The sequence below is a fragment of the Pan troglodytes genome, chromosome X (assembly GCF_028858775.2).
Source record: "Pan troglodytes isolate AG18354 chromosome X, NHGRI_mPanTro3-v2.0_pri, whole genome shotgun sequence".
NCBI classification, from domain to species: Eukaryota; Metazoa; Chordata; class Mammalia; order Primates; family Hominidae; genus Pan; species Pan troglodytes.
Window position 1 is genome coordinate 54867498 of NC_072421.2, and position 25263 is coordinate 54892760.

A 25263-nucleotide genomic window follows, 5' to 3' on the forward strand; every position below is an offset into this window, starting at 1 on the left:
TAGCTTACCAACCAAAAAGAGTCCAGGACCAGATGGATTCACAGCCGAATTCTACCAGAGGTACAAGGAGGAACTGGTACCATTCCTTCTGAAACTATTCCAATCAATAGAAAAAGAGGGAATCCTCCCTAACTCATTTTATGAGGCCAGCATCATTCTGATACCAAAGCCGGGCAGAGACACAACCAAAAAAGAGAATAGACCAATATCCTTGATGAACATTGATGCAAAAATCCTCAGTAAAATACTGGCAAAACGAATCCAGCAGCACATCAAAAAACTTATCCACCATGATCAAGTGGGCTTCATCCCTGGGATGCAAGGCTGGTTCAATATACGCAAATCAATAAATGTAATCCAGCATATAAACAGAACCAAAGACAAAAACCACATGATTATCTCAATAGATGCAGAAAGGGCCTTTGACAAAATTCAACAACGCTTCATGCTAAAAACTCTCAATCAATTAGGTATTGATGGGACGTATTTCAAAATAATAAGAGCTATCTATGACAAACCCACAGCCAATATCATACTGAATGGGCAAAAACTGGAAGCATTCCCTTTGAAAACGGGCACAAGACAGGGATGCCCTCTCTCACCACTCCTATTCAACATAGTGTTGGAAGTTCTGGCCAGGGCAGTTAGGCAGGAGAAGGAAATAAAGGGTATTCAGTTAGGAAAAGAGGAAGTCAAATTATCCCTGTTTGCAGATGACATGATTGTATATCTAGAAAACCCCATTGTTTCAGCTCAAAATCTCCTTAAGCTGATAAGCAACTTCAGCAAAGTCTCAGGATACAAAATCAATGTACAAAAATCACAAGCATTCTTATACACCAATAACAGACAAACAGAGAGCCAAATCCTGAGTGAACTCCATTCACAATTGCTTCAAAGAGAATAAAATACCTAGGAATCCAACTTACAAGGGATGTGAAGGACCTCTTCAAGGAGAACTACAAACCACTGCTCAATGAAATAAAAGAGGATACAAAGAAATGGAAGAACATTCCATGCTCATGGGTAGGAAGAATCAATATCGTGAAAATGGCCATACTGCCCAAGGTAATTTATAGATTCAATGCCATCCCCATCAAGCTACCAATGACTTTCTTCACAGAATTGGGAAAACGACTTTTGAAGACCGCAGAAGTCACCTGTGTTCAACTGTGACGTATATGGGTGGGGAAGGCAGTCCCAAAAGACTCAAAATACAGACATTGGGTTTGTTTGTTTTAGTAAAGTTCCTATGTTTAATTTTTGAGGGTACACAGTAGGTGTATATATTTATGGGATAAGTGAGATGTTTTGGTACAGGCATGCAATCTGTAATAATCGCATCACGGGGTACCCATTCCCTCAAGCATTTATCCCTGTGTTACAAACAATCCATTTATACTCTTTTACTTATTTTTAAATGTACAATTAAATTATTATTGACTATAGTTATGCTGTCGTGCTATCAAATACTAAGTCTTATTCATTATTTCTCACTTTTCTTTGTTCCCTTTAACCATCCCTGCCTCCCACCTATCTCCCTACTGCCTGCTGCCCCTCCTCCCTCAGCCTCTGGTAACCGCTCTTCTACGCTCTATCTCCATGAGTTCAACTGCTTTCATTTTTTAGATCCCACTAATGAGTGACAACATGTGAGATTTGTCTTTCTGTGCCTGACTTATTTCATGTAACATAATGATCTCCAGTTCCATTCATGTTGTTGCAAATGGCAAGATCCCATTCTTTTTTATGGCTGATTATACTCCATTGTGTATATGTACCATGTTTTCTTTATCCATTCATCTGTTGATGGACACTTATGTTGTTTCCAAGTCTTGGCCGTTGTGAACAGCGCTGCAACAAAAAGGAGGGTGCAGATATCTCTTGGATACACTGATTTTCTTTCTTTTGGGTATATACCCAGAAGTGGGATGGTTGGATTGTATGATGAAGCTCTAATTTTTAGTTTATTGAGGAGCCTCCAAACTGTTCTCCATATGGTTCTACTAATTCACATTCCCACCAACAGTGTATGGGGGTCCCTTTTCTCCACATCCTCGCCAGCATTTCTTATTGCCTGTCTCTGGGTTAGAAGCCATTTTAGTTGGGTTGAGATGATATCTCATTGTAGTTTGATTTTCACATTTCTGATGATAATGTGATGTTGAGAACCTTTTCATACACTGTTTGCCATTTGTATGTCTTCTTTTGAGAAATATCTATTCAAATCTTTTGCCCTTTTTCAATGGGATTCTTAGATTTTTTTCCTATGGAGTTGTTTGAGCTCCTTGTATAATCTGGTTATTATACCCTTGTGAGATGGGTAGTTTGCAAATATTTTGTCCCATTCCGTGGATTGTCTCTTCACTTTGTTTATCATTTCCCTTGCAGTGTAGAAGCTTTTTAACTTGATGTGATCCCATTTGTCCACTTTTACTATGGTTGCTTGTGCTTATCTGGCATTATTCAAGAAATTTTTGCTCAGACCAATGCTCTGGAGATTTTCCCAAGATTTTCTTGTAGTATTAATAGTATCATAGTTTGAGGTCTGAGATTTAAGTCTTTAATTCATTTTGATTTGATTTTTGTATATGGTGAGAGAGAGAGGTCTAGTTTCATTATTCTGCATATGGGTATCCAGTTTTCCCAGCACCTTTTACTGAAGAGACTGTTCTTTCCCCAGTGTTTGTTGTTGGCACCTGTGTTAAAAATCAGTTCACCATAGGTGAATATATTTGTTTCTGGGTTTTTTATTCTTTTCCATCGGTCTATGTGTCTGTTTCTGTCTCATTACCAATCTGTTTTTGTTGCTATAGCTCTGCAGCATAATTTGAAATCAGGTAATGTGATTCCTTCAGTTTTGTTCTTTTGGCTTAGGATAGCTTTGGTTATTCTGGGTCTTTCATGGTTCTATATAAATTGTAGGATTTTTTTTCAATCTGTGAAGAATGTCATTGCGATTTTGATACGGATTGCATTGAATCTGTAGATTGCTTTGGGTAGTATGAATGTTTTAACAATATTGATTCTTCCTATCCATGAACATGGAATATCTTTCCATTTTTTAGATATAAAAATGTCCTCTTCAATTTCTTTTAACAGTGTTTTACACTTTTCATTATAAAGATGTTTCACTTGTTTGGTTAATTCCTAGCATTTAATTTTATTCATGGCTACTGTAAATGCGGTTTCTTTTTAAATGTCTTTTTCAGATTGTTCACTGTTGGCATATAGAAATACTACTGATTTTGTTTTGCTGATTTTGTATCCTGCAACTTTCCTGCATTTGTTATCAGTTCTAATATTTTTTGTGGGGTCTTTAGGGTTTTCCTAGTATAAGATCATATCATCTGCAAACAAGGATAATTTGACTTATTCCTTTCCAATTCGGATGCCCTTTATTTCTTTCTCTTGTCTGATTGTTCTAGGTAGGCCTTCCAGTACTTTGTGGAATAACAGTGGTGAAAGTGAGCATCTGTGTCATGCTCCAGACCTTAGCAGAAAGGCTTTCAGTTTTTCTCTTCAGTATGATACTAGGTGTGGCTCTGTCATATATGGCTTTTGTTATGTTGAGGTATGTTCCTTTTATCCCCAGTGTTTTGAGGGTTTTGTCATGAAGAAATGTTGAGTTTTATTAAATGCTTTTTCAGCATCAATTGAAATGATCATATCGTTTTTGTTCTTCATTCAGTTGGTATACTGTATCACACTGATTGCTTTGCATATGTTGAACCATCCTTGCATCTCAGGGATAAATCCCACTTGGTCATGATGATCTTTTAAGTGTGTTATTAAGCTCAGTTTGCTAGTATTTTGTTGAGAATGTGTGCATCCATATTCATCAGAGTCATTGGCCTATAGTTGTCATTTTTTGATGTGTCTTTGTCTGGTTTTGGTATCAGGGCAATACTGGCCATGTAGAATGAATTTTGAAGTATTCTGTCCTCTTCCATTTTTTGGAAGAGTTTGAGTAGGACTGGTATTAGTTTTTTTTTAACTGTTTTGTAGAATTCAGAGATGAAGCCATCAGGTCCTGAGCCTTTCTTTACTGAGAGGCTTTTTGTCATGGCTTTGATCTTGTTACTTTTTATTGGCCTGTTCAGGTTTTGAATTTCTTTTCTTTTCTTCTTCTTCTTTTTTTTTGAGACAGAGTCTTGTTCTGTTGTTCAGGCTGGAGTACAGTGGCATGGTCTCGGCTCCCTGTAACCTCTGCCTCCTGGGCTCAAGCAATTCTCCCACCTCAGCTTCCCATGTAGCTGGAATTACAGGTGTCCACCACCACCACAGTCCAATTTTTGTTTTTTTAGTAGAGATGGGGTTTCACCATGTTGGCCAGGCTGCTCTCCAACTCCTGATCTCAGGTAATCCGCCTGCCTAGGCCTTCCAAAGTGCTGGGATTACAGGCATGAGCCACCAGGCTTGGCCTTGGTTTTGAACTTCTTCATGCTTCAGTCTTGGTAGCTTGTATGTGTCTAGGAATTTGTCCATTTCTTCTAGGTTTTCTTTCTGTTAATTTAACTTTTAAGCTCAAGAGTACACGTTCAGGTTTGCTACATAGGTACATTTGTGTCATGGCGGTTTGTTGTACAGATTATTTTGTCACCCTGGTATTAAGCCTATTACCCATTAGTTATTTTTCATGATTCTCTCTCTCTTCTGCCGTCCACCTCTGACCAGCCACAGTGTGTGTCATTTGCCTCTATGCTTCCATATGTTCTCATCATTTAGCTCTCATTCATAAGTGAGGACAGGTAGTGTTTGGTTTTCTGTTTCTGTGTTAGTTTGCTAATGATAATAGCTTCCAGCTTCTCTGTTCCTGTAAAAAACATAATCTCGTTGTTTTAATGGTTGCATACTATTCCATGGTGTATATGCACCATGTTTTCTTTATTCAGTCTATCATTGATGGGCATTTAGTTTGATTCCATGTCTGTGCTGTTGTAAATAGTGCTGCAATGGACATATGTATCCATGTGTCTTTCTAATAGAAAAATTTGTATTCCTTTGGGTATATACCAAGTAATGGGATTGCTGGGTCAAATGGTATTTGTGTTTTAGGTCTTTGAGGAATCGCCACACTGTCTTCCATAGTGGTTGAACTAATTTACACTCTCACCAATAGTGTATAAAAGCGTTCCCTGTTTTTCCACAATCTTGCTGGCATCTGTTGTTTTTGCACTTTTTAATAGTAGCCATTCTAACTGGTGTGAGATGGTATCTCATTGCGGTTTTGATTTGTGTTTCTCTAATGATCAGTGATGTTGAGCTTTTTTCCATATGATTGTTAGCCACATGTATGTCTTCTTTTGAGAAGTGTCTGTTTATGCCCTTTGCTTACTTTTTGATGTGGCTGTTTGTTTTTTTCTTGAAAATTTGTTTAAGTTTCTTATAGATGCTAGGCCTTTTCAGATGCATAGTTTGCAAACATTTTCTCATGTCTGTTCACTCTGTTAATAGTTTCCTTTGTTATGTAGAAGCTCATTAGTTTAATTGGATTGCATTTGTCCATTTTTGCTATTGTTGCAACTGCTTTTGGTGTCTTCATCATGAAATATTTGTCCGTTCCTATGTCCAGAATTGTATTGCCTAGGTTGTCTTCCAGGGTTTTTATAGTTTTGGGTTTTACATTTAAGTCTTTAAACCATCTTGAGTTAATTTTTGTATATGGTATGAGGAAGGGTTCTAGTTTCAGTTTTCTGCAAATGGCTTGCCAGTTATCCCAGCACCATTTATTGAATAGGGAATCCTTTCCCCACTGCTTGTTTTTGTCAGGTTTGTTGAAGATCAGATAGTTGTAGGTGTGTGGCCTTATTTATGGGTTCTCTATTGTCGTCTAGATTTTCTAATTTATTGGCATATAGTTGCTCACAGTAGCCACTAATGATCCTTTGAATTTCTGCAGTATCATTTTGCAATGTCTCCTTTTTTATTCTGATTTTATTTATTTAGTTCTTCTCTCTTTTTTTCTTACTCTGGGTAAAGGTTTGTCAATTTTGTTGACCTTTTTTGTTTTCAAAAAAAACCCTTTTTTCCTTGATCTTTTGTATTGTTTTCTTCATTTTAATTTCTTTATTTGTGCTCTAACCTTTATTATTTTTTCTTCTACTAATTTAGGGTTTGGTTTGCTCTTGCTTTTCTAGTTCCTTAAGATGCATCATTATGTTGTTTATGTTTTTCTTCTTATTTGATGTAAGCACTTATAGCTGTAAAGTTCCCTGTGAGTCCCGCTCTTACTGTATCCCATAGGTTTTGGTATATTGTGTTTCCATTATCATCTGTTTTGAGAAAATTTTCAGTTTCTTTCAGAATTTCTTCATTGACCCACTGTTCATTTAGGGGCATATTCTTCATTGACCCACTGTTCATTTAGGAGCATATTCTATGGATTTCTGTAGTTTCCAAAGTTCCTCTTGTTATTGATTTCTAGTATTATTCCACTGTGATCAGAGAAGATGCTTGATGGTATTTCAATTGTTTTGAATGTTTTCAGACTTGTTTTGTGACCTAACATATGGTCTATCTTTGAGAATGAACCATGTGCTGAAGAAAAGAATGTGTACTCTGTAGCCATTGGATGAATTGTTCTGTAAATATCTGTTAGGTTTATTTGTTCTATAGTGCAGATGAAGTCCAATGTTTCCTTGTTGATTTTTTGTCTGGAAGATATCCAGTGCAGAATGTGTGGTGTTGAAGTCTCTAGTGATTATTATATTGTAGTCTACCTCTCTCTTTAGCTTTAATAATATTTGCTTTATATATCTTGGTACTCCAGTGATAGGTACACATATTTTCACAATTGTTATATCCTCTTGCCAAATTGATGCCTTTATCATTATATTTTTGCCTTCTTTGTTTCTTCTTACAGATTTTGTCTCAGTATAGCCCTCCTTCTCTTTTTTAGTTTCCACTGGCATGGAATATCTTCTTCCATCCCTTTATTTGCAGTCTACATGTGTCTTTATAGGTGAAGTGTGTTAATTGTAGGCAACAGATCGATGGGTCTTTTTTTTTAATCCATTCCACCACTCTTTGTCTTTTGATTGGAGAATTTAGCCAATTTATATTCTGTGTTATTATTGATAAGTAAGGACTTACTTCTGCCATTTTGTTGTTGGTTTTCTTATTTTTTGTGGGCTGCTCTTCCTTCTTTTTTTCCTTCCTGTCTTCCTTTTAGCAAAGGTTTTCTTTGGTGATATGGTTTAGTTTCTTACTTTTTTGTTTTCTGTGTATCCTTTGTATGATTTTGTTTTGAGGTTACCATGAGGCTTGTAAATACTATCTCATAACTCACTATTTTAAGCTGATAACAACTTAACACTGTTTGCACTAACAAACAAAAAGAAAACTAATAAAAACTCAGTGCCTTAACTTAATCCTCCTGCTTTTTATTTCTTTGTTGTGTCTATGTATATCTTATTGTACAGACTATGTCTTGAAAAGTTGTTGTAGTTAGTAGTTTTGATTGGGTCATCATTTAGTCTGTCTACTTAGAGTTAAGAGTGGTTTACACGCCACTGTTATGGTGTTACAATATTTTGTATCTTTCTGTGTATTTACTATTACCAGTAAGTTTTGTACCTTCAGGTGATTATTTATTGCTCAGTAATGTCCTTTTCTTTCTGATTCAAGTACTCCCTTTAGCATTTCTTGTAGGACATATCTGGCATTTATGAAATTCCTCAGTTCTTGTTTGTCTGGGTAACTATTTCTCCTTCATGTTTGAAGGATATTTTCTCTGTATATACTATTCTAGGGTAAAAGCATTTTTTCCTTCAGCATTTTAAATACGTCATGCCACACATTCTTGGCCTTTAAGGTTTCCACTGAAAAGTCTGCTGATAGAAGTATTGGAGACTCCTTGTCTGTTATTTTTTTCTCTTCTCTTGCTGCTTTTAGGATTTTTTCTTTATCCTTGACCTTCGGGAGTTTGATTATTAAATGGCTCAAGGCCATCTTTTTAGGTAAAATCTTCTTGGTGTTCTATCACCTTCTTGTATCTGAATATTGATATCTTTCTCTCTGTTTGGGAAGTTCTCTTTTATTATCCCTTTGATTAAAATTTCTATCCTTACCTCTTTCTCCATCTCCTTTTTAGGGCCACTAACTCTTAGATTTGTCTGTCTGTGGCTATTTTCTAGATCCTGTAGGCATGCTTCATTGCTTCTTATTATTTTTTCTTTTGTCTTCTCTGACGATATATTTTCAAATAGCCTGTCTTGAAACTCACTATTCTTTCTTCTGCTTGATCAGTTCTGCTCTTAGAAGACTCTGGCACATTCTTCAGTATGTCAATTTTTTTTCACTTCCAGAATTTCTTCTTGATTCTTTTAAATTATTTCAATATCTTTGTTATTTCCATCTGATACAATTCTGAATTCCTTCTCTGTGTTTTCTTGAATTTCTTTGAGTTTCCTCAACACAGCTATTTTGAATTATCTGTCTGAAAAGTCACATATCTCTGTTTCTCCAGAATTGGTCCCTGGTGGCTTATTTAGTTTATTTGGTGACATGATGTTTTCCTGCATTTTTTTGATACTTTTAGCTGTTCTTCTGTGGGTGGGCATTGAAGAGTTAGGTATTTATTATAGTCTTTGCAGGCTGGGCTTTCATGTACCCGTCCTTCTTGGGAAGGCTTTCCAGATATTTGAATGTATGTATGTGTTGTGATCTAAGCTGTATCTGCTTTAGGGGGCACTCCAAGCCTAGTAATGTTGTGGTTCTTGCAGACTCATAGAAGTATTGTCTTGATGGTCTTGGACAATATCTGGGAGAATTCTCTCCATTACCAGGCAGAGACTCTTGTTCTCTTCCCTTACTTTCCCCCAAACAAACAGTCTCTCTCTCTCTCTGTTGTGAGCCACCTGAAGCTGGGGGTGGATTGACCCAAGTGCCCCTGTGGCCACCACCATTATGACTGCACTGGGTCAGACTTGAAGCCAGCACAGTACTAGTTCTCACCCAAGGCCTGCTGCAACCACGTTCTGGCTTCCACCTATGTTTGCTCAAGACCCTGTGGCTGTACAATTAGAAAGTGTCAAAACCAGCAAGGCCTGTGTCCTTTGCTTTTGGGTAGTGAGTTCCTCCAGGCCCTAGGTGGGTCTAGAGGTATTATCCAGGAGCCAGAGACTAGTCAAACACCTTAGAATTCTACCTGGTGTTCTATTGTCCTGCGGCTTAGCTGACAATCAAATCACAAGAGAAAGTCCTTACCACTCTTCCCTTCCCTTTTCAAAGGCAGAAGAGCCTCACCCCATGGCTGCTGCCACCACAGGCTTACAGGGAGTACTGACAGACTACCACTGATGTTCCCTTAAGGCCCAAAGGCTCTTCAGTCACCTTGTGGTGAATGCTGCCTATTCTGGGCAGTAGGCACCCCTCTAGCCTAGGGCAGGCCTGAAAGTTGGATTATAGGCCATCCAAGAGCCAATGCCTAGAACCTAGGACCCCAAGAGCCTGCTTGGTGCTCTACACCCTTGTGGCCAAGCTGGTACATAAAGTACAAGTCAGTGTCCCATTTGCTTTTCCCTCTGATTTTGTAAAGCATAAGGACTCTCTCCCAATAGCCACTACAGCTTGGAATGTGCATTGCCTGAAGCCAGCATGTCTCAGAGTCTCACTCAAGGCCCTCAATGTAGTACCTGGGTATCATAGCTGGTTATTCAGGGCCCAAGGGCTCTTCGTTTAGCATGTGAAGACTGCTGCCAGGAATGGGTCCTTCCCTTCAAGGCAGTAGGTTTCTTTCTGGCCCAGGGTGTGTCTAGAAATGTGGTTTGGGTGTTAGGCCCTGGAAAGTGCATTTCACAACCCTGATTGGTGCTCTATCCTGCTGCAGCTGAGCTGGTATACAAGATGCAAGATAAAGTCCTTTCCACTCTTCCCTCTTATCTCCTCAGGTAGAATGAAGGGGTCTCTTTTGGAACCACAAGCTATGGAGCCTAGGGTTAGAGGAGTGGTGATGCCAGCACTCCCTTAGCCACCCTACCTGGTGTCTCAGGTTGTCTGCCCCCCTCAGTCCACTCTCTCTGGGCCCAGTTCAGCACTAAGACTCTCCTAGGAGTTGCAGCCCTTGTGGCCTAGACTGCCTTTCAAGTTTACTTACAGCCCTGGAGCACTTTAGCTCATGGTAGCGAGGATTGTGGGAATTCATGTTTCAACTGCTGACATGGGTAATTCACCTGTAGCTAGGGCTGTTTTAAATCCTCTCTCCATGTGCAGGCATCAGCTGAGTTTGGTTCAGTTTTTTTCTTACTGCTCTAAGAGGACAGCACTGAGGTCAATGCCTCACAATTTTTGCACTCTCCCTCCCCCAACACACAGAAATGCTCTTCCACACCATGCCGCCACTGCTGGGGGCAGAGGTGGAGGGTGGGGTAGGGGTGGCATCAGCAATTCAAGACTTCTTTCTACTGCTTCAGTGCCTCTTTCATTGATATGAAGTTAAAATCTGCTACTGAATGCTCACCTGATTTTTGGTTCATTTGAAGGTGTTTTTTGTGTAGATGGTTGTTAAATTGGTGTCCTTCCTTGGTGGGGGGGCAATCAGTGGGGACTTCTAGTCTACCATCTTGCTTCACCTCTCTCCCAGCCATTGAGTTTGGAGGCAACTAGTCACAGTTGCCTTTAGTGAGGGAAGTGTTCATGTGGGGTGGGCACAGGAGCCAGACTGTGGTGGTCCCCAGGAGTGATCTGCACTTGAGCCCATTGAGGGTGCCTACTTTCTCAGTCTGTGATGCTCCAGGGAAAACAGAAGCTAGAGAGAAGTTTGGGAGTGGACTGGGGACAAGAGCTAGTCTTAGTGCATGGAAAAGACAATAAAATTCTATACTCCAAGGAAGACCCAGTGGGGTACATGTTAAAGGGGGTTGGAGAGAGGGGATCTGAGGAGTACTGGAGAGGCTGGGCACTTGGAGTGCATGGGGTCCAAGGCAGGACCTCTTTGTCCTTAGGCTGAGGGAGGAGGTATATGGTGATGTGGAGCCTCTATATGGGTGGGGTGGGCAAAGTGTCCCTGGCTCCGTGCTCTTAATTCTTTTCCTGAGTCAGGTGGGTAGGACGGAATGACTGCTAAAGTGACTGGGAGAGGTTGGTGAGCAAGGTCCTGCTCTTGAGTTATGTGATAGGAAGTGGGGGCCCTGGTGGGCATGGGGTCGGGGAAAGGTAGGCATGATTTTCCCAGGAGCGCTCACCGGCCCAGGTATGGGTGGTGTGCAGAGGCCACTGGGTTCTGCTGTTGGCTTGGGCAGTTGTAGTGTGGGTGACACAGGCCTTTTTGAACTGTACCAGAGTGCCAGGATTAGCAGAGACAGAGGCTGCAATTGCACATGTGAATTAATTCAAAGGCCGCGGTGGAGGGGGAAGAGCAGATGTCTTCCCGTCTCCTCTTTCCTCTTGAGAGAGAAGAGGTAGTATACAGCCTAATGGTCAGAGAGTGCCTGAAGGGCAGAGAGGAGCAAAAGCCTGTGGCCCTGGGCATTGCCTGCTTCAGCTTCAGGGTAGCACAGACCCTCAGCCAGCGCAGACATCCCTGAGCTGAGCTGAGACTGGTCCTGAAGGGCCCTCCCAGCTTCCCTCCCCTTCCCTCAGCTGTCCCAGCCCCGAGGCTCTGCAGAGGGAGGAATGGAGTGGGGGAGGGGAGTCAGCGGCCAATCACATCCAGGACAGCCCAAGGCATCTGTACCTGGTGTAACCAATCCCCTCTGAATAAACAGCTCACTCTGCTTAGGTTCCCTCATCCTCTCCCTGCTCTGCCCAGCAACAGCAGAAAGGAGGTTTTAGGAGGAGAAGGAGGCCCTACAACTCCCAGCCCCTGGCAGCAAAGAGCTGGGCCCCAGGCTCACTCTATATAGGAAGGTTAAAACAATACCTGGAGTTCCTGCAGCCCAGGCAAAATATCCCTAGGGACCCTCAAGGCTGTGCAAGCCCAACTCTCTCACAGACAGGAACTCATATATTACAGAGATCCTGATCCTTGGAGTGGTGGGCTACAAGCCGGTCTCATTCCCTCCACAGCTCTGGGGGGTGCCCTGGGATGAAGGTCTGAATGGCAGAGACACGGTTCTGAAGGAGATGGACAGTGAGAAGTCACACACATGCCTGTTTAGAAAGTGAGTAGTCCTGGGAAGCAAAACACAGAGTGTTATGCAGTAAAATAAGAGGGGACTTGATTTAGATTGGCTTTCACAGTCCTTCTTGGTTTTACCTTTTTTTTTTGTCCAGATTTACAATGACTATTTCATTCACTACTTTGCCCCCAGAGGCCTTCCACCTATGCAGAAGAATGTGGTTTTTGTTATTGACATAAGTGGCTTCATGTTTGGTACCAAGATGAAACAGGTAACAAGGATCCTGGAGACCTTTCTTAGTGCTAGCATCAGAAGGCCCAGAAATCAGACAGTGTGGTAACAATGGGATCCTAGAAGGAGAGATTCCACCACCCCATGACCCTTGAGTCTTACAGGCTTGGGCCTACCCTAGGGTCCTTATATCTTACCTAACAGGAGCCTGTGGACCTGGAGCCACAGAGTCCTAAGAACATTGACACATTGTTCTATGGGGACTGAAACCATTGAGACCCTCAACCACTAAAGCCGAGAGTCATATAGGACTCTTAAGCTAGAGCATCCTGGGATCTTAGAATCCAGAAGCAAGAAAACCTTAGGTCACAGAGTCTCTGATTCTTTCTGAGGTCACAGGGTTTTGGGTTTGATAATTGTTTTTTAAATTTTACTTTAAAGGCCTAATAGTACAGAGTACTGGCATTACAGAATTAGAAACCGTACAGTCTGGAGCCATATCAATTTTAATCTTGCTGCACTTCTACTACTGTGCCCATGGGTCAGAGTTTTGAGGCCGTAGACCAAGCAGGCTTTGACTTTAGCCCTGAATCCATAAAGTTCTGCAAGCAGCATTTCATACCATAATACCCTGGGGCTTTTGTTCAGGTGTCCTGTGATTTTATAGCTTTTGTTCCTTTATCTTTCAACCACAGAGCCCTTGGGACCTAAGGCTGAGTTTGTTTTACCAGAGTTGAGCAACCTGAGGAAAAAAGGGTAGTTCTCCAAGCCAGCTTCCAAGCCCCAGTGTAGGGGAAGAGATCTCCTCAAATCCAGCCCTTTCTAGCCTTCTTGTCTCACTGAAGAGGGATAAAATCTCAGAAGCACTTGTGAAGTTTCTATCCCAGGGACACCAGTTCACTAAAAGACTGAGACCGCCTCATAAGAGTATAGAATGCTTCCTCTCACTCCACACATTATCACCACATCAACTGGGCTCCTCGGCAATAATAGACTATTACAGCCACAAGTAATAGCTATATTACTTGTAGAACTACAAGTCCTACACCATGTTTAAGAAAATGTTCCTAGGGAAAACCAAAGATAACAGAAACAACAAAAACACGGACACTAGAAATAATTTCAGTCTCTGTCACCTATAAATGTTCCAAACAGTAAACATTACCTAACTCTTAGTAAGAGTTAGGTAATGAGTTAGGTAATCCCAACACTAAAAGCCTTTTAGTGTTGGTAAATCCCAACACTAAAAGCCTTTTAGTTTAGTTCCTTTTACCTGATACATCATGCGTGGCTTTCAACCTAAAATGAGAAGGCATGCTAAAAGGAGAAAAACACTCTGAAGAGACAAAAGAAACATCACAACCAGACTTTGATATGTCACAGATGTTGGAATTATCAAGCTGAGAATTTAAAAAAACTCATGATTTATATGCTATGGGCATTAATCGGTATGGTGCACAACATGCAAGAACAACTCATGGTAATGTAAGCAGTGGTATGAAAATGCTAGGAAAATAAAAAAGAAATGCTAGATATCAGAAACACTGTAACAGGAATGAAAAATGTCTTTGATTGGTTCATCAGTAGACTAGATATGGCTGGGGAGAGCATCAGTGAACTTGAGGGTATGTCCATGGAAATTCTCCAAGCTGAAAACCAAAAAGAAAAAAAAATTCAAAGATACCCCAGAATATCCAAGAATTTTGGGTCAATTATAAAAGTGTAACATATGCATATTACTATGAGAATAATAATTATTTTTATGAGACTAATAGAAGGAGAAAGAAGAGAGAAAGGAACAGAAGAAATATTTGAAGTAATAATAGATACAAATTTTCCAAAATAAATTATGGACACCAAACCTCAGGTCCAAGGACCTCAGGGAACAATAAGCAGGATAAATACTAAGAAATTCAAACCTAGGCATATCATATTCTCATGATGGAAAAATGAAAGACGAAGAGAAAATCTTTCTAAAATCCAGAGGAAAAAAGTACCTTATTTATAGAGGAGCGAGGATATGAATTGCATGAGACTTCTTTTCTGAAATCATGGGAGCAAGAAGAGAGTAAAGTGAAATATTACAAGTGTTGTAGGACTGAAAGTAGAAAGATGGCTGGTGTGCTTGTATTAATGCTAGAACATAAGACATGTTTATAAATTTGTATTCAACCCCATCAATAGTTGAAATATGTAAAACAAAATTTGACAGAAATAAAAGGATAAATGAATAAAATCGCAGTCATAAGTAATGATTTAAACATAATTCAGTAACTGATAAAACAGTTTAGTTAACAAATTTTTAAGGATATAGGTAATTTGAACAAGAATGTTTAACAGTTTGACATAAATGATATTTGTGGACCACTGCATGCAATAACAGAGTTTACCTTCTTTTCTTTTTTCACTTTCTGACAAACAAAATTGTACATATTTAACGGGATACAACACGATGTTCTGAAATATGTATATGTGTGGAATGGCTAAATCAAGCTGTTTAACATATGCATTACCTCACATCATTTCTTTGTGGTGAGAATACCGAAAATGTGCTCTTAGCAATTTTCACATATACAGTACATTGTCATTAAGTATGTATCACTGTATTGTACAATAGATCTTTGGAACTCATTCTTCCTGCCTAACTGAAATTTTGTATTCTTTGAACAACATCTTCTAATCCCCCACCTCTCCAGAACTTGGTAACCACCATTTTACTCTCTACTTCTGAGTTCCACTATTTTTTTGTAAGTGAAAGAAAGTTTAAGAAAGTAGAAGGATTTTTGTTGCCATTTGTCAATTTTGGCTTCTGCACAGCAAAAGAAACTACCATCAGAGTGAACAGGCAACCTACAAAATGGGAGAAAATTTTCGCAACCTACTCATCTGACAAAGGGCTAATATCCAGAATCTACAATGAACTCCAACAAATTTACAAGAAAAAAACAAACAACCCCATCAAAAAGTGGGCGAAGGACATGAACAGACACTTCTCAAAAGACGACATTTATGCAGCCAAAAAACACATGAAAAAATGCTCATCATCACTGGCCATCAGAGAAATGCAAATCAAAACCACAATGAGATACCATCTCACACCAGTCAGAATGGCGATCATTAAAAAGTCAGGAAACAACAGGTGCTGGAGAGGATGTGGAGAAATAGGAACACTTTTACACTGTTGGTGGGACTGGAAACTAGTTCAACCATTGTGGAAGTCAGTGTGGCGATTCCTCGGGGATCTAGAACTAGAAATACCATTTGACCCAGCCATCCCATTACTGGGTATATACCCAAATGACTATAAATCATGCTGCTATAAAGACACATGCACAGGTATGTTTATTGCGGCATTATTCACAATAGCAAAGACTTGGAACCAACCCAAATGTCCAACAATGATAGACTGGATTAAGAAAATGTGGCGCATATACACCATGGAATACTATGCAGCCGTAAAAAATGATGAGTTCGTGTCCTTTGTAGGGACATGGATGAAATTGGAAATCATCATTCTCAGTAAACTATCGCAAGAACAAAAAACCAAACACCACATATTCTCACTCATAGGTGGGAATTGAACAATGAGATCACATGGACACAGGAAGGGGAATATCACACTCTGGGGACTGTGGTGGGGTGGGGGGAGGAGGGAGGGATAGCATTGGGAGATATACCTAATGCTAGATGACGAGTTAGTGGGTGCAGCGCACCAGCATGGCACATGTATACATATGTAACTAACCTGCACAATGTGCACATGTACCCTAAAACTTAAAGTATAATAAAAAAAAAAGAAAAAAAAAAAAAGAAAGTAGAAGGATACAAGAATGGCTACTCCATAAACAGAGAAGCCCCGAGGGCAGCTGGTTGCCCATTTTTATGGTTATTTCTTGATAATATGCTAAACAAGGGGTGGATTATTCATGCCTCTCCTTTTTAGACCATATGGGGTAACTTCCTGACATTGCCATGGCATTTGTCAACTGTCATGGCTCTGGTGAGAGTGTAGCAGAGAGGATGACCAGAGGATACTCTTGTGGTCATCTTGGTTTTGGTGGGTTTTGGCCACCTTCTTTACTGCAACCTATTTTATCAGCAAGGTCTTCATGACCTGTATCTTGCACCGACTCCTATTTCATCCTGTGACTTAGAATGCCTTAACCATCTGGGAATGCAGCCCATTAGGTCTCAGCCTCATTTTACCCAGTTCCCATTCAAGATGGAGTTGCTCTGGTTCACGCTCCTCTGACATTTCCCCCCTCTCTTTTTATAAAAGAACCCGTAATCCTAAAGGTTGCAGAGGGAAAAAGATCCATCTTCTATAACTTCTTCAGGCTGAATAGGGGTGATGACATTCCTGCCTATTAGGGTCTCTTGTGTTCAGGGTAGAGAGAAGCTCAGTCAGAACGCATCAGTATGGTGAGGGCCATTCATGATTCTTGGTGATATCTGGAAGATCAATAGGTGTTCAGTTTAAGAAAACATTCAGGCATTTGCTAGCAAGATGGCTGAATAGGAACAGCTTCGGTCTGCAGCTCCCAGCGAGATTGGCACAGAAGGTGGGTGATTTCTGCATTTCCAGTTGAGCATTCGCTGGTGATACCCAGGCAAACAGGGTCGGGAGTGGACCCCCAGCAAATTCCAGCAGACTGGCAGCAGAGGAGCCTGACTGTCAGAAGGAAAATTAATAAACAGAAAGGAATAGCACGTCCACTCAAAGACCCCATCCGAAGGCCACCAACATCAAAGAAGAAAGGTAGATAAATCCACAAAGATGGGGAGAAACCAGCGCAAAAAGGATGAAAATTCCAAAAACCAGAACACCTCTTATCCTCCAAAGGATCACAACTTCTCACTAGCAGGGAACAAAACTGGACAGAGAATGAGTTTGACAAATTGATGGAAGTAGACTTCAGAAGGTGGGTAATAACAAACTCCTCCGAGCTAAAGGAGCATGTTCTAACCCAATGCAAGGAAGCTAACAACCTTGAAAAAAGGTTAGATGAATTGCTAACTAGAATAACCAGTGTAGAGAAGAACATAAATGACCTGAAGGAGCTGAAAAACACAGCAGGAGAACTTCGTGAAGCATACACAAGTTTCAATAGCTGCAATGATCAAGCAGAAGAAAAGATAACAGTGATTTAAGATCAACTTAATGAAATAAAGAGAGAAGAAAAGATTAGAGAGAAAAAAATTAAAAGGAATGAACAAAACCTCCAAGAAATATAGGACTACGTGAAATGAACAAACCGTGTTCAATTGGTGTACCTGAAAGTGATGAGGAGAATGGAACCAAACGGAAAACACTCTTCAGGAGATTATCCAGGAGAACTTCCCCAACCTAGCAAGGCAGGCCAACATTCAAATTCAGGAAATAGAACACCACAAAGAGCAACCCCAAGACATATAATTATCAGATTCACCAAGGTTGAAATGAATGGAAAAATATTAAGGGCAGCCAGAGAGAAAGGTCAGGTTACCCAAAAAGGGAAGCCCATCAGACTAACAGCGGATCTCTTTGCAGAAACCCTACAAGCCAGAAGAGAGTGGAGGCCAATATTCAACATTCTTAAAGAAAAGAATTTTCAACTCAGAATTTCATATCCAGCCAAACTAAGCTTCATAAGTGAAGGAGAAATAACATCCTTTACAGACAAGCAAATGCTGAGAGATTTTTGTCATCACCAGGCCTGCCTTACAAGGGCTCTTGAAGGAAACACTAAACATGGAAAGGAACAACCGGTACCAGCCACTGAAAAACCATACCAAATTGTAAAGACCATCGACATTATGAAGAAACTGCATCAACTAATGGGCAAAACAACCAGCTAGTGTCATAATGACAAACTTGACACAAGTAATGGAGAAAAGATTCCCTACTTAATAAACGGTGTTGGGAAAACTGGCTAGCCATATGCAGAAAATGGAAACTGGACCCCTTCCTTACACCCTATACAAAAATCAACTCAAGATGGATCAAAGACTTAAATGTAAGACCTAGGACCATAAAAATCCTAGAAGAAAACCTGGGCAATACCATTCAGGACATAGGCATGGGCAAAGACTTCATGTCTAAAATACTAAAAGCAATGGTGACAAAAGCCAAAATTGACAAATGGGATCTAATTAAACTAAAGAGCTTCTGCACAGCAAAAGAAACTATCATCAGAGTGAACAGACAACCTACAGAATGGGAGAAAATTTTTCCAATCTATCCATCTGACAATGGGTTAATATCCAGAATCTACAATGAACTTAAACAAATTTACAAGAAAAAAACAAACAACCCCATCAAAAAGTGGGTGAAGGATATGAACAGACACTTCTTAAAAGAAGACATTTATGCAGCCAACAGACATATGAAAAAAAGCTCATCATCACTGGTCATTAGAGAAATGCAAACCAAAACCACAATGAGGTACCATCTCATGCCAGTTAGAATGGCGATAATTAAAAAGTCAGGAAACAACAGATGCTGGAGAGGATGTGGAGAAATAGGGACACTTTTACACTATTGGGAGTATACATTAGTTCAACCATTGTGGAAGACAGTGTGGTGATTCCTCAAGGATCTAGAACTAGAAATACCATTTGACCCCAAAATCCCATTACTGGGTATATACCCAAAGGGTTATAAATCTTTCTACTATAAAGACACATACACACGTATGTTTATTGTGGTACTATTCACAATAGCAGAGACTTGGAACCAAGCCAAAAGTCCATCAACAGTAGACTGGATAAAGACAATGTGGCACATATACACCATGGAATACTATGCAGCCATAAAAAGGATGAGTTTATGTCCTTTGCTGGGACATGGATGAAGCTGGAAACCATCATTCTCAGTAAACTATGACAATAACAGAAAACCAAACACTGCATGTTCTCACTCATAAGTGGGAGTTGAACAATGAGAACACATGGACATAGGGAGGGGAACATCATACACCGGGGTCTGTCAGGTGGTGGGGGGCTAGGGGAGATATAACATTAGGAGAAATACCTAATGTAGATGACGGGTTGATGGGTGCAGCAAACCACCATGGCACGTGTATACCTATGTAACAAAACTGCATGTTCTGCACATGTACCCCAGAACTTAAAGCATATATATATATATATATATATATATATGTAATTCAGTAAGCTTATTCTGCATTCCTACATGAAGAGTAAAACAGCAATATGTTCCACAAGAGTAAAGCAAAATAAGTAAAATTATCCCAAGTAAAGTAAATTAGAAGACTTTCCATGAGCTGGGCAACTGTTGGAACCAAGCTGATATGGGGTTTCTAGATGATTCCAATAAGTGCCCAGGATTAGAATACTGATCCAGATTTTTACATTACCCATCCCTCTTGTTTCTTCTGAGCAGCAGTTAGAGATCACTTGTTGGTTCACAGGAACAAGCAAGGTTAGCCCTAAATTCCAGAAACAAATTTAAAAACTGATGAGACTAGAATTTAATAACAAGTGTACCACAGTCATTGAAACATATTTCTTGCCAGTTTCCCATTTTTACTAGAGACAAATTATGATAAGATCAATTTGCTTTATTATACTAGGCCTGATTATTTGTATAAAGTGCAGCAAGAATAATTTTTTTTCACATAAGCTCTTTGTAAACTGGCCTTGAAGGAACTTTGTTCCATAGAAGGAATCTTAGATAAGACTTTTTAAAAGCTGAGCCCAGCCATGGGTTTGTACCCTCAAATACCTATGAGTTGAGTAAGTTCCTCTCCTCTTGTGGTCCCAAGATAAATTGGGGCTTCTGGACCTGTTAGAAAGAGACATTCTTTACTTACCTCAGGTCAGATACCCTGTACAGAGACTGTGTAGGCAAGGTATGAGGCCAGTTCCTCAAAAGGCTTTTATTGGCTTTACAAGTCAAGTTTGATTCCTAAAAGGAAAGCATGTCATTCCAATCAAATCCTTGGTGAAATAACCAATTTCTCCAATTATGTCCTGTTGGAAAAGAAAATAGACTCTTATTGCACTTATGCAAATTATGATATTGCCATAAATTAAGAATACTCTCACAACTAGTTTTCAAATTCTGGAGAAATCAGGTAGAAACAAATATGCTCTAAATTTTGTTCACAGAAGTATACTTTACTGAATTGCTAAAAGCTGTAAATAGCTCACAGTAAAATTTCCTTGACTCTGAAAAACAAAAAAAGGATTAACAATGTTTTAAGCAAAGTTAAAAATATTACTTCAGACTTTTTTAGTTTAGTTTTTGCAGTTAACTCCTGTTCTGCTTGATATTTGTGAACACTTCAGCTCTCCATGAGAGTTCTGAAAGTTGTTTCCTCACTCTAATGTCACAATTTTCAAAGTTATCAGAAATCTGCATGTAAGAACACCTGTTAGAGTCCTATAGCTGATTAGAAACCACCTTTTGAAGAAAATTAAAACAAGACAATAATTGCCTGTGGATGATAAAATGTCTTAGGACAGCCACAGTCAAAAACACAATTGACAAATTTGGTTACCTCTGTAGCATACAATGATTTTATGTAACAATTATTAACAACATATGCTAAGTTATATCAGAATTATAGGAATTTTCCATGATTTTGGAATACATACCAATAACATATTTATACAAACACAGCCTACAGAAAACTAAGCACCATTTCATGTTTGAGAATGCTTCCTGTATGATTTTTGTATCAAAAGAGCCAAATGTCACTGTTGCATTAGTACATTATTGATGTCAAACCCAATTCTTAATAAAACCTTATAGAAAAATGTATTTAATCTTAATCAGTTTGACCATAAAGTAAGATTTTCATAAATCTTTTATAACCCTTTACAAATTTTTGTTAAAGAGCAGATTGTAACAGGTTTTTGCTTTAAGAAAAACCTGTTGTACTTTTATTCAAATGTTCGATTTACAAAAAACTGTATAATACCCCTTTAACTTTACCCAATATGTTCATACACAGAATTTCTTTTATAATTAATTTTTACAAACCTTCCACAAAGCTTAAACCTCCAGATTTATTCTATCTGATTTAAAACAATCCTTTAACTCTTTAATCTAGGCAAGAAAAATCCACATACCCATGCCTTCTTATAATCTTTTACCAAAAACTCATTTCATTTTTCTTGCACACCTTGCATGTAAAACTATTTCTTCAGTATTCTCAATTACATGATACAATGTTAACTCTTAGTAACTTTTACTTTTGGTGAAAACCTTGATAAGTAGCAATTTTAATTATGTACCAGGTGTGGAGCCTATCCTAGGACACACCAGGCAGAAGTGCAGATAAGGGCTTTTTCTAGCATAGCTAGGGGACATGGCTAACTCCACATGTCCCAGGCCTTACCTAGTTGTAAAGCAGGGAAGTTGTACAGTTAGAGCCATAGTGGCATTTTATGATGCATTTAGGAGGCCTAATCACCTTTAAATTGTACAACTTTTTTTGCATAAATTCCCTTTCATGATTTTTTTTGCTACTTACACAGACATGCGTAGACTTGCCTTAAACGTCCCTCTTTTTAGAACATATGGGCACAGGAAGGGGAACATCACACACTGGGGCCTGTCAGGGGGTGGGGAGCAAGGGGAGGGATAGCATTAGGAGAAATACCTAATGTTGATGACGGGTTGGTGGTTGCAGCAAACCACCATGGCACATGTATACCTACGTAACAAACATGCACATTCTGCACATGTATCCCAGAACTTAAGTATAATAATAATAATTTAAAAATCCCTCTTTTTAAACCACCAGTCATTTTGCTTTAGGACAAGAATTTATCATACAACATATTTTCTTATATAAAATATCTTTTCTTCATAACCTTCTTTGCATAGCTGGGGCATGGCTAATTCCACATGTCCCCAGGCTTTATCTAGAATCTAATGTCTCCAAGGTAGGTAAATTGAATAATTTTCAAAAGTCAAAGAAGCAGTTTATGCAAACCTAATATCTGACTTGCATAACTTAGAACACGTCTACATTTTTGAAGATATTTTATTTTACCAGTAATTTTTACAAGTGTCTGTATTTCCCAAAGATTACTTAGGTCACATGAACTAAAAGGCATTATGCTTTTTGCTTTTTTGAGAAAATATTTGATTTAAGCTCTCATTATTTTTAAACCAATTAATTAAAACTCTTTTATATTACACGCACATAATACATATAAATACATAGACAGACAGAAAAGAAAGGATCATCCCCTAGGCTGGGAATTAGCCCCTGAACCCAGGCCACCATTGTGATGGTGGAGACCAAGAGAAAGTACTGCCACGTGGTTACAAGGTCAAGCTCCCAAGGACATGACTGACCAAAGGGAAACCTCATCCAGTTTACACACACACACACACACACACACACACACACACACAAAGAAAGAGAAAGAGAGAGAGAGAGAAAGAGAGAAAAAAAAAAGAGAGAAAGAGGCCGGAAGTCTGAGTGGTAATAAATTCTTACCCTTTTGCTAACATGCCAGGCTTCTGGGTTTTCTTTCCCTGAGTGGCCCTAGTGACCCAGATGGCTGCACCACAGCCCTGGGGGCCAAGCTGCAACACAAACAAAAATTACATCTTTCCATTCTGGCCAGAGTAAAATACATGTGACAAAACATATACATTAGCCACTCTGCTTAGCACCCAATATCAAACTGGCAAGGTTCAAACTTGCTCCCATAATCGTTAATCCATCCTCCAACCAGGAGTTTCAACATGTGGTCTCTGGGCAAGATGGTCTCCCTGAGTAATAGAAGAGATAAAAAAGGGAAAGGAGAGAGAGAAAAGCATTGCCTGTGGCAGGGTGGGGAAGGCAAAATGATCAGGGAGGCCAGAGAAAGACCCACCCATTGTAGTGACACTGAAAAGATCAGGTGGCTGCTATCGTGAAGGGATTTTTTCCAGCAGTCCCATCAGCTCTCAGGTTTCCCCTTTTAGGGAGGAAAAAGCTTCTCATGTCCCGCAATCCTGTACATGCCTAACCCCGTCACCCACAGCCATCAGCAAAGAGTGCAAGGAAGATTAATCCAAAGAGAATAGCAGTTAACATCCCGTAGTGCCAAATCCATTCTTAGCCAAAAGGGACTTTACCGACAGGGATTTTACTGGGAGGGGCCTCTAACCTCCTAAATCTTAGAAGGGACTCTAACCTTCCTAAGTTGGGTCTCCAACCCAAGGTTGGTCAAGCGTCCCTGCATTTTATTGAGAGGAGCCTCTAACCCTCTCTGTTTTAGGAGAGACTCTAACTCCCCTAAGTTGGGCCTCTAACCCAATCCTTCTTTACCCGGGTATACGCAGTCCACTTACACAAAGTTAGCCAATTTGTGTACGCAGATGATTTTCCTTTGGGTTGGGAGTCTCTTCAGTATCGTCCCTTCAGGATTTGCCAGAAAGATGTTACCGAACCCCACCACTTACCCAAAGTTAGCCTTTGGGTCAGGGGTTTCCACACTATAGTCCATTCCGTGGTTGCCAGAAAGAGGTTACAGGAAAGGGGTCCTGATCTAGACTCCAAGAGAGGGCTCTTGGATCTCACACAAGAAAGAATTCAGGGCAAGTCCATAGAATAAAGTGAAAACAAGTTTATTAAGAAGGGAGAAGAATAAAAGAATGGCCACTCCATAGACAGAGCAACCAAGTTCCACTATTTTTTTTTATTCCAAATATAATTAAGATCATGTGGTATTTGTCTTTCTGTGCCTGCCATATTTTACTTAACAATGTCCTCCAGGTTTATCCATGTTAATGCAAACAGAAGAATTTTCTTTTTTAAAGACTGAATAGTATTTCATTGTGTATATATGCTATATTTCCTTTATTCACTCATCTGTTGATGGACAATTTGATTGATTCATATGTTGACTATCATAAATAATACCACTGTGAATGTGGGAATACAGATATTTCTACTACATAGCAATTTCACTTCCTTTGGCTATATACCAAGTAGCAAGATTGCTGGATTATATGATAGTTCTATTTTTAATTTTTTGAGGACCCTCAATGCTGTTTTCCATAATGGCTGTACTTGTTTACATTTCCAGCAACAATGTACAAGGTTCCACCTTCTCTACATCTTTGACAACACTTGTTATCTTTTGTCTCTTTGGTAAAAGTCATTCTAACAGGAGTTGGATAATATCTCATTGTACTCTTAACTTGCATTTCCATGATGATTAGTGATGTTGAGCATTTTGTCATATGCTCACTGGATGTTTTCAGCCTTCTTTTGAGAAATATTTATTCAAGTATATTGACCTTTTTTAAATCAAGTTACTTGTTCGCTTTCTATTGAGTTTGAGTTCCTTATGCATTTCAGATATTATCCCCTTATCAGATGCATGGTTTTCAAATGTTTTCTCCCATTCTGTAGATTGTCTCTTCATCTCTTTTTTTTATTATTATACTTTAAGTTTTAGGGTACATGTGCACAATGTGCAGGTTAGTTACATATGTATACATGTGCCATGTTGGTGTGCTGCACCAATTAACTCGTCATTTAACATTAGGTATATCTCCTAATGGTATCCCTCCCCCCTCCCCCCACCCAACAACAGGCCCTGGGGTGTGATGTTCCCCTTCCTGTGTCCATGTGTTCTCATTGTTCAACTCCCACCTATGAGTGAGAACATGCGGTGTTTGGTTTTTGTCCTTGTGATAGTTTGCTGAGAATGATGGTTTCCAGCTTCACCCATGTCCCTACAAAGGGCATGAACTCATCCTTTTTTATGGCTGCATAGTATTCCATGGTGTAAATGTGCCACATTTTCTTTTATTTATTTATTTATTTATTTTATTTTTTATTTATTTATATTTTTATTATACTTTAAGTTTTAGGGTACATGTGCACAATGTGCAGGACTGTTACATATGTATACAGGTGCCATGTTGGTGTCCTGCACCCATTAACTCGTCATTTAGCATTAGGTATGTCTCCTAATGCTATCCCTCCCCCCTCCCCCCACCTCACAACAG